The sequence below is a fragment of the Chelmon rostratus genome, chromosome 24 (assembly GCF_017976325.1).
Source record: "Chelmon rostratus isolate fCheRos1 chromosome 24, fCheRos1.pri, whole genome shotgun sequence".
NCBI lineage: Eukaryota > Metazoa > Chordata > Actinopteri > Chaetodontiformes > Chaetodontidae > Chelmon > Chelmon rostratus.
In genome coordinates, this window is record NC_055681.1 from 8,603,802 (window position 1) to 8,616,016 (window position 12,215).

General features: G+C 32.6%; 1 long non-coding RNA gene across 1 annotated transcript; it reads right to left on the bottom strand.

The window, feature by feature from the left end:
• Positions 1–7,995: 7,995 nt before the first annotated feature.
• LOC121627527 lies at positions 7,996–12,186 on the bottom strand. Its single transcript, XR_006008042.1, has 6 exons — positions 12,058–12,186; positions 10,592–10,726; positions 10,320–10,421; positions 9,447–9,515; positions 8,918–8,965; positions 7,996–8,481 (listed from the first exon to the last, which is right to left on the bottom strand). It is a non-coding gene; the product is annotated as an uncharacterized LOC121627527 (long non-coding RNA).
• Positions 12,187–12,215: the final 29 nt, after the last annotated feature.

Sequence of the window (12,215 nt, forward strand, 5' to 3'; positions counted from 1 at the left end):
AAAAAGACAACTATACTAAAAAGACACTATACTAAAAAGACACTATACTAAAAAGACAACTATACTAAAAAGACACTATACTAAAAAGACACTATACTAAAAAGACAACTATACTAAAAAGACACTATACTAAAAAGACACTATACTAAAAAGACAACTATACTAAAAAGACACTATACTAAAAAGACACTATACTAAAAAGACAACTATACTAAAAAGACACTATACTAAAAAGACAACTATACTAAAAAGACACTATACTAAAAAGACAACTATACTAAAAAGACACTATACTAAAAAGACAACTATACTAAAAAGACACTATACTAAAAAGACAACTATACTAAAAAGACACTATACTAAAAAGACAACTATACTAAAAAGACACTATACTAAAAAGACAACTATACTAAAAAGACACTATACTAAAAAGACAACTATACTAAAAAGACACTATACTAAAAAGACAACTATACTAAAAAGACACTATACTAAAAAGACAACTATACTAAAAAGACAACTATACTAAAAAGACACTATACTAAAAAGACACTATACTAAAAAGACACTATACTAAAAAGACACTATACTAAAAAGACAACTATACTAAAAAGACACTATACTAAAAAGACACTATACTAAAAAGACACTATACTAAAAAGACACTATACTAAAAAGACAACTATACTAAAAAGACACTATACTAAAAAGACAACTATACTAAAAAGACAACTATACTAAAAAGACACTATACTAAAAAGACACTATACTAAAAAGACACTATACTAAAAAGACACTATACTAAAAAGACAACTATACTAAAAAGACACTATACTAAAAAGACACTATACTAAAAAGACACTATACTAAAAAGACAACTATACTAAAAAGACACTATACTAAAAAGACACTATACTAAAAAGACAACTATACTAAAAAGACACTATACTAAAAAGACACTATACTAAAAAGACAACTATACTAAAAAGACACTATACTAAAAAGACACTATACTAAAAAGACAACTATACTAAAAAGACACTATACTAAAAAGACAACTATACTAAAAAGACACTATACTAAAAAGACACTATACTAAAAAGACACTATACTAAAAAGACAACTATACTAAAAAGACACTATACTAAAAAGACAACTATACTAAAAAGACAACTATACTAAAAAGACAACTATACTAAAAAGACAACTATACTAAAAAGACACTATACTAAAAAGACAACTATACTAAAAAGACAACTATACTAAAAAGACACTATACTAAAAAGACAACTATACTAAAAAGACAACTATACTAAAAAGACACTATACTAAAAAGACAACTATACTAAAAAGACAACTATACTAAAAAGACACTATACTAAAAAGACAACTATACTAAAAAGACAACTATACTAAAAAGACACTATACTAAAAAGACAACTATACTAAAAAGACAACTATACTAAAAAGACACTATACTAAAAAGACAACTATACTAAAAAGACACTATACTAAAAAGACAACTATACTAAAAAGACACTATACTAAAAAGACAACTATACTAAAAAGACACTATACTAAAAAGACAACTATACTAAAAAGACACTATACTAAAAAGACAACTATACTAAAAAGACACTATACTAAAAAGACAACTATACTAAAAAGACACTATACTAAAAAGACAACTATACTAAAAAGACACTATACTAAAAAGACAACTATACTAAAAAGACAACTATACTAAAAAGACAACTATACTAAAAAGACAACTATACTAAAAAGACAACTATACTAAAAAGACACTATACTAAAAAGACAACTATACTAAAAAGACACTATACTAAAAAGACACTATACTAAAAAGACACTATACTAAAAAGACAACTATACTAAAAAGACAACTATACTAAAAAGACAACTATACTAAAAAGACAACTATACTAAAAAGACAACTATACTAAAAAGACACTATACTAAAAAGACAACTATACTAAAAAGACAACTATACTAAAAAGACAACTATACTAAAAAGACAACTATACTAAAAAGACAACTATACTAAAAGACACTATACTAAAAAGACAACTATACTAAAAAGACACTATACTAAAAAGACAACTATACTAAAAAGACAACTATACTAAAAAGACACTATACTAAAAAGACAACTATACTAAAAAGACAACTATACTAAAAAGACACTATACTAAAAAGACAACTATACTAAAAAGACAACTATACTAAAAAGACACTATACTAAAAAGACAACTATACTAAAAAGACAACTATACTAAAAAGACACTATACTAAAAAGACAACTATACTAAAAAGACAACTATACTAAAAAGACACTATACTAAAAAGACAACTATACTAAAAAGACACTATACTAAAAAGACAACTATACTAAAAAGACAACTATACTAAAAAGACAACTATACTAAAAAGACAACTATACTAAAAAGACAACTATACTAAAAAGACACTATACTAAAAAGACAACTATACTAAAAAGACAACTATACTAAAAAGACAACTATACTAAAAAGACACTATACTAAAAAGACAACTATACTAAAAAGACAACTATACTAAAAAGACAACTATACTAAAAAGACAACTATACTAAAAAGACAACTATACTAAAAAGACAACTATACTAAAAAGACACTATACTAAAAAGACAACTATACTAAAAAGACAACTATACTAAAAAGACACTATACTAAAAAGACAACTATACTAAAAAGACAACTATACTAAAAAGACACTATACTAAAAAGACAACTATACTAAAAAGACAACTATACTAAAAAGACAACTATACTAAAAAGACAACTATACTAAAAAGACAACTATACTAAAAAGACACTATACTAAAAAGACAACTATACTAAAAAGACACTATACTAAAAAGACAACTATACTAAAAAGACACTATACTAAAAAGACAACTATACTAAAAAGACACTATACTAAAAAGACAACTATACTAAAAAGACACTATACTAAAAAGACAACTATACTAAAAAGACACTATACTAAAAAGACAACTATACTAAAAAGACAACTATACTAAAAAGACACTATACTAAAAAGACAACTATACTAAAAAGACAACTATACTAAAAAGACAACTATACTAAAAAGACAACTATACTAAAAAGACAACTATACTAAAAAGACACTATACTAAAAAGACAACTATACTAAAAAGACAACTATACTAAAAAGACAACTATACTAAAAAGACAACTATACTAAAAAGACACTATACTAAAAAGACAACTATACTAAAAAGACACTATACTAAAAAGACAACTATACTAAAAAGACAACTATACTAAAAAGACAACTATACTAAAAAGACACTATACTAAAAAGACAACTATACTAAAAAGACAACTATACTAAAAAGACACTATACTAAAAAGACAACTATACTAAAAAGACAACTATACTAAAAAGACAACTATACTAAAAAGACACTATACTAAAAAGACAACTATACTAAAAAGACAACTATACTAAAAAGACAACTATACTAAAAAGACAACTATACTAAAAAGACACTATACTAAAAAGACAACTATACTAAAAAGACACTATACTAAAAAGACAACTATACTAAAAAGACACTATACTAAAAAGACAACTATACTAAAAAGACACTATACTAAAAAGACAACTATACTAAAAAGACAACTATACTAAAAAGACACTATACTAAAAAGACAACTATACTAAAAAGACAACTATACTAAAAAGACAACTATACTAAAAAGACACTATACTAAAAAGACAACTATACTAAAAAGACACTATACTAAAAAGACAACTATACTAAAAAGACAACTATACTAAAAAGACACTATACTAAAAAGACAACTATACTAAAAAGACACTATACTAAAAAGACAACTATACTAAAAAGACAACTATACTAAAAAGACACTATACTAAAAAGACAACTATACTAAAAAGACAACTATACTAAAAAGACAACTATACTAAAAAGACAACTATACTAAAAAGACAACTATACTAAAAAGACAACTATACTAAAAAGACAACTATACTAAAAAGACACTATACTAAAAAGACAACTATACTAAAAAGACAACTATACTAAAAAGACAACTATACTAAAAAGACAACTATACTAAAAAGACAACTATACTAAAAAGACACTATACTAAAAAGACAACTATACTAAAAAGACACTATACTAAAAAGACAACTATACTAAAAAGACAACTATACTAAAAAGACACTATACTAAAAAGACAACTATACTAAAAAGACACTATACTAAAAAGACAACTATACTAAAAAGACAACTATACTAAAAAGACAACTATACTAAAAAGACAACTATACTAAAAAGACACTATACTAAAAAGACAACTATACTAAAAAGACAACTATACTAAAAAGACAACTATACTAAAAAGACAACTATACTAAAAAGACACTATACTAAAAAGACAACTATACTAAAAAGACACTATACTAAAAAGACAACTATACTAAAAAGACAACTATACTAAAAAGACACTATACTAAAAAGACAACTATACTAAAAAGACAACTATACTAAAAAGACAACTATACTAAAAAGACACTATACTAAAAAGACACTATACTAAAAAGACAACTATACTAAAAAGACAACTATACTAAAAAGACACTATACTAAAAAGACAACTATACTAAAAAGACAACTATACTAAAAAGACACTATACTAAAAAGACACCTATACTAAAAAGACACTATACTAAAAAGACACTATACTAAAAAGACAACTATACTAAAAAGACACTATACTAAAAAGACACTATACTAAAAAGACAACTATACTAAAAAGACACTATACTAAAAAGACACTATACTAAAAAGACAACTATACTAAAAAGACACTATACTAAAAAGACAACTATACTAAAAAGACACTATACTAAAAAGACAACTATACTAAAAAGACACTATACTAAAAAGACAACTATACTAAAAAGACACTATACTAAAAAGACAACTATACTAAAAAGACACTATACTAAAAAGACAACTATACTAAAAAGACACTATACTAAAAAGACAACTATACTAAAAAGACACTATACTAAAAAGACAACTATACTAAAAAGACAACTATACTAAAAAGACAACTATACTAAAAAGACAACTATACTAAAAAGACAACTATACTAAAAAGACACTATACTAAAAAGACAACTATACTAAAAAGACACTATACTAAAAAGACCACTATACTAAAAAGACAACTATACTAAAAAGACAACTATACTAAAAAGACAACTATACTAAAAAGACACTATACTAAAAAGACAACTATACTAAAAAGACACTATACTAAAAAGACCACTATACTAAAAAGACAACTATACTAAAAAGACAACTATACTAAAAAGACACTATACTAAAAAGACAACTATACTAAAAAGACACTATACTAAAAAGACAACTATACTAAAAAGACAACTATACTAAAAAGACACTATACTAAAAAGACAACTATACTAAAAAGACAACTATACTAAAAAGACAACTATACTAAAAAGACACTATACTAAAAAGACAACTATACTAAAAAGACAACTATACTAAAAAGACACTATACTAAAAAGACAACTATACTAAAAAGACAACTATACTAAAAAGACACTATACTAAAAAGACAACATACTAAAAAGACACTATACTAAAAAGACAACATACTAAAAAGACACTATACTAAAAAGACAACATACTAAAAAGACAACTATACTAAAAAGACACCATTACTAAAAAGACAACTATACTAAAAAGACACCATTACTAAAAAGACAACTATACTAAAAAGACACCATTACTAAAAAGACAACTATACTAAAAAGACAACTATACTAAAAAGACACCATTACTAAAAAGACAACTATACTAAAAAGACACCATTACTAAAAAGACAACTATACTAAAAAGACACCATTACTAAAAAGACAACTATACTAAAAAGACACCATTACTAAAAAGACAACTATACTAAAAAGACACCATTACTAAAAAGACAACTATACTAAAAAGACAACTATACTAAAAAGACACTATACTAAAAAGACAACTATACTAAAAAGACAACTATACTAAAAAGACACTATACTAAAAAGACACTATACTAAAAAGACACCAATACTAAAAAGACAACTATACTAAAAAGACACCATTACTAAAAAGACACTATACTAAAAAGACACCATACTAAAAAGACACCATTACTAAAAAGACACTATACTAAAAAGACACCATTACTAAAAAGACAACTATACTAAAAAGACACCATTACTAAAAAGACACTATACTAAAAAGACACCATTACTAAAAAGACAACTATACTAAAAAGACACCATTACTAAAAAGACACCATTACTAAAAAGACACCATTACTAAAAAGACACCATTACTAAAAAGACAACTATACTAAAAAGACACCATTACTAAAAAGACACCATTACTAAAAAGACAACTATACTAAAAAGACACCATTACTAAAAAGACACCATTACTAAAAAGACAACTATACTAAAAAGACACCATTACTAAAAAGACACCATTACTAAAAAGACAACTATACTAAAAAGACACCATTACTAAAAAGACACCATTACTAAAAAGACAACTATACTAAAAAGACACCATTACTAAAAAGACAACTATACTAAAAAGACACCATTACTAAAAAGACAACTATACTAAAAAGACACCATTACTAAAAAGACAACTATACTAAAAAGACACCATTACTAAAAAGACAACTATACTAAAAAGACAACTATACTAAAAAGACACCAATACTAAAAAGACAACTATACTAAAAAGACACTATTACTAAAACTACTACTATTTCTTTGCTGTCTCATTAAAATTACCTTTTCATCTTTGGCCTTCAGGAAGCCATGCAGCTTGTCCACCCTTGATGATGGGGAAAGGGTTGAACCACTCGACTACAAGGTAATACTGTCACAAACATGAGCACTTCACAGTTTTTATTCTTGTTTAGACAATTTTACACTTTGGCCACTGTGAAACTCAACCTGCTCGTCGTCGTCTCCATCTACCACTTCCATCAGCTCGACACCCTGCTCCTGTCCCTGGCTGTGTCTGACAATCAGAGCATGGTCAGTTTTCATGAAACAAACTGTCTACTGCATGCATACATACACTGCTCACAAAAATTAAAGGAACACCTTTTTCAGCTCTCTTGGTGTTCATAGAATAAACAACAGGTGCACTTCAGTGGCAACAATTAGAAAACCCTCAAAACAGGACTGGTTTTACATGTGGAGGTCATTTCAAGTTTCTCCCTCTTCATCTTTTTCGGCTGGTTTTCCACTCGTGCTGATTGTGGCTTGCGTAAATATCCCTACTGGCAGTATGAGGCGATTCCTTAACCCTACAGAAGTTGCACAGGTTGTCCAACTTCTCCAGGATGGCACATCCACCCGTGCTGCAGCAAGAAGGTTTAATGTGTCTCCCAGCACAATCTCCAGAACATGGAGGAGATTTCAGGAGACTGGTGGTTATTCTCGGAGAGCTGGACAGGGCCGTAGAAGGTCCTCAACCCCTCAGCAGGACCGATACCTGCTCCTTTGTGCAAGGCGCAACAGGCTGAGCACTGCTCGTGCCCTACGGAATGACCTCCAGAGGGCCACTGGTGTGAATGTCTGTACCCAAACAATCAGGAGCAGACTTCATGAAGGTGGCCTGAGGGCCCGACGTCCTGTAGTGGGCCCGACGTCCTGTAGTGGGCCCGACGTCCTGTAGTGGGCCCGACGTCCTGTAGTGGGCCCGACGTCCTGTAGTGGGCCCGACGTCCTGTAGTGGGCCCTGTGCTCACTGCCCAGCACCGTGGAGCTCGACTGGCATTTGCTCAAAAACACCAGAATTGGCAAGTCCGCCACTGGCGCCCTGTACTTTTCACAGACGAGAGCAGGTTCACCCTGAGCACCTGTGATAGACGTGAAAGAGTCTGGAGAAGACAAGGAGAACGCTATGCTGACTGCAACGTCGTTCAACATGACAGGTTTGGTGGTGGGTCAGTGATGGTCTGGGGAGGCATATCCATGGAGGGACGCACAGACCTCTACTGCCTAGGAAATGGTGCTCTGACTGCCATAAGGTATCGAGATGAAATCCTTGAACCCATTGTCAGACCCTACGCTGGTGCAGTAGGTCCTGGTTTCCTCCTAATGCACGACACGATCACGATCCCCTGACTTAAACCCAATACGACATCTCTGGGACATTATGTTTCGGTCCATTAGGCGCCACCAGGTTGCTCCTCAGACTGTACAACAGCTCAGGGATGCCCTCACACAGATCTGGGAGGAAATGCCACAAGACGCCATCCGTTGTCTCATTAGGAGCATGCCGCGACGTTGTCAAGCATGCATACAAGCTCGTGGGGGCCACACAAGATACTGAAAAGCATTTTGAGTGGCAAAAATTAAGTTTTGGAAAAAATGGACTAGCCCTTAACATCTTCATTTCACTCTGATTTTACAGTGTCTACGCAATTGCGCCCTCTGTAAGCTGAAAACTTTTATTTCCATTAAAAGACTTGGCATCCTTTTGTTCCTAAAACAGTGCCCTGTCATTATTGGTATAGATATCCAACTTCATATTTTGATCTGATGTATCTTATGTGTTTCTTTAAGGTGCTCCTTTAATTTTTGTGAGCAGTGTGATGATAATGATGATAATGAACATGGCTGTTTTCATTACATAATGACTGCTTTAATTAGATCAGCTGAATTTTTACCCCTCTTTCTTATTTTTGTAACTTACAGTACATGTGTTCATGTTTGCAAAATAACTATGAAAAAACAATGTCAAGTAAATCAGATTATTACTTACCTTTCAGCTGTCTGTCTACTTCCTTGTTTGGGATCACAGGTCTGATACCTAAGGTGGAGGATCAAATCCAAGTTTACCTGTCCTGAATGGTTAACTTGCATACACAAGCATTGAGGATGAGTAGGAGGGGTCATGCTCACTCTGACCACTCAACTCTCACAAAAGAAAGCTAAATCACAACCAGCTGTCACTTTTTTTCTTCAATGCTGACAGTAACCAAGGTTTCTGTTATCTGGTAATTACAGAGCAAGATGTGGAAAACATTCTGATTTACAATGCTAAAAAGAGTGTTTCTGTGAATGGAGTCTGGTGGCACTGGTGGGAGCAATATCGTGGCTGTTTCTGGTTAAACAACAAGGATCTTACTCTTTAATTAAAAACTAATTAACGCTGGAAAATGGTAAATTGCATACACTACATACCAGTTGGATGAATGTGAAGACTCCTCTATGGTTCACCAGTCCACCTGCAACCATTTACACAAACACAAAATGCACAGTCATTTATATCAAGTAAGTTGGAAAGTTACCGTGAGCAGTCAGAACTTTCACGCGCTCCGCCACCATAGGTCCTCCGACACACTGCCTTCATCAGCATCCTGTAATAGCAAGAACAGGAGAAGGTCCTATTTTCATAAATTGCTTCCAAGAGTTTGGACAAGAAAATCTAGAGTTTCTCATAGCAGTTGCTTGTAATGCACTCTATTTTTGACAGTGATTTTGAAAAATCTGAAATAACACTTTGTATCTGCTGTTTGGATTTTCTCAAGAGGAACATGTTGGAACCGTGTGGACTGTTCAAGAGGTACAGGCACTGCTTTGCATCATCATGCAGCAGGAGCTTGATGGCACGGTGCCTGTACCTCTTCAGTAGTCCGCACTCTGCCTACTATTGTAAGGCTCCCCGATACAGTGGAACCGCAAAGCCATCTGTTCCTCTGTAAAAATGTCTTTGTATTCACAAAGCGGCTTTTTGGCCTATAATTTTTAGCTCACTCTTTAGAGACACATTATAAAGACTTGAAAATAATAAGACTTAGAAAAATATAGTTTTTAGGTAAAGCATTCTTAGTAAAAAAAGATTACATAAACTACTGACAAGTTTTAAATTCTGCCAGTTGGTGAAATCAAATTGAGATAGTGAGGTATATGATCAGATGAATCCAATATCAAATATAGGTTAGAGTGATCAGTAGGAGAGCTCTCTCAGATGGCCGGGATCTGATACTGTTTGTTCAAAAAAAATTTTTTTAAATGCACGCTTAACAGAGGACAATGATGTAGCATGCCAAGAACTACTGGGTGAAATATAGTTATGACTATTTTGTGATTTCACCTTCCCAAGACATAGAAGAGATGAGAGAGATGACCGTCTTTATATTTTAACATGTACTTCAACTTACATCATACTCTTTTAAGAGTTCATCTGTAGATTCCCCAAGGTACATCATCAAACATCAAATGAAAGCATCTCTGGTCATGTTGATGTTGGGATTGCTCAGAGGCTGAAATGACAAAAATAAACACCAGGTGGTTTCTAGTACTGTGAAGAAGCCCTGATCAAGGATCCTTCCTGTGCCATCTCAGGAACCAGTATAATAAAACCCTTATGAAACAAATTCTCATGCAATTATGTCATGCTCCATTTAAAAAGAGAACCACAGGCTAACATTACCTTCTGCAAATTCAACCCCATGCTTCCGCCCTTAGAGCAGAAGCGGTTCAGAAGCCGAGGAGTATATTCATCCAGCTTGGACGTGAACTTCGATTCGAGGTGCACCATTGTGATTCGGCTAAAATCATCCTGGATCTGAAAGACAAATCATGAAACAACTGTACATACTGTTCTTACAACATTTTTCATCACGTGCCAGTGCTTGCTAGTGGTGGGGGAGGAGGAGCTTGGCATGAGGCCAGGAAACTAAATTAAATAAAACATTACTTTGTATTTTACAGCCATTATATAACGGTATTACGTTGTACTTGGGAAAGTTACATTAAATTGTGACATTGAGACTACTTTTATCAATCACGGCAATGCTTTTAGTCGAATCAAAGAAAACTCAATACTCATGTTGTTGGCGCAATGTTACCAGGAAGCTACGAATAATTTTGCATACGAGTACACAGTGGATTTACGTTTATTATGTGTACAATATAAACAATCGATGTACACCCCCTCCCCTCCCGGGCCGCGGTAAAATAGTCAAGCGTTGACCGGTCCGCAGTAATGAAAACGTTGGGAACAACTGTTTTAGCAGGTTGAGAGGCAGGTATGAAACCAAACTCTGTCGCCAGCGACACGTTTCTCTCAGGTCTGGGATATCCCGTCACTTCTCCATATTTGACATGATTATGCTAAATAACTGTAAAGAGATAAGTTTTCCTGCCTGCCGGCCTGCAGTGTGAACCGGTTGCTATGCAACCTAAGTGTTTACTTTACGAGCCGCTGCGCAGTGAGAGCGGTGACAGACGAGAGTAGGCTCATTTTAAACTCATTTAAATGTTTTACTCACGATTTTGTGTCACAACTTTGAATGCTTTAGTCGTAAGCCGTGTTCTAAGCGGGATAATGTATAGTGAGCAGGTTCCTATGGAGAAATAAACCCCGACAGCACTGGATGACACCCGACGCCAAGCCCCAACATATTTAAGAAAGAGAAAGATATCATGCATGAAGATTGAGCCTAAATCGCACACTAAAAGAAAAACGTGAGCGGCACACACAATAGCCACTAAACTGTATGCAGCCTCTTTATTCTAATAACAATATTGAACTTTATGTGAACTGAAAGTGAATACTGTGCTTATCGTAAATGCTGCCGGTTTTCTTTTCCTCTGATGTTCACGAGCTTGTTCACAGGTGGCGTTGATTACCCCTAATAAGATTGGTAAACTATAACCAAAACAGTATAATAACCGCCATATAACCTCACTAAAAAATTCATATTTACTCCGCGTGGTGTTCGGGCGAATTTGATCGCTGGGTCGTTTGTTTATTCGCCGCAAACAGTGAAAATAATTAATCGCAAATTACCAACTGCACAGACATTAGCATAGCTGCAACTTTAGCTAGCAAGCAATAGACGCAGCGACCAACTGTTTGTGTGTGTTTGTGTGGCCGTTCAGCCACTGACTGACCTCATAATTCACAAGAAACTCCACTTCAGCCACTTGCTCTCATTTTCCTTCCGTCCTTCACAATTCTTTATAAAGCAGATTGTAGAGCCAGTAGGACACACGCCATTTTCCACTCGGACTGCAACGTTGTCAACCGTAGACCACGCCTACCAGTTTTT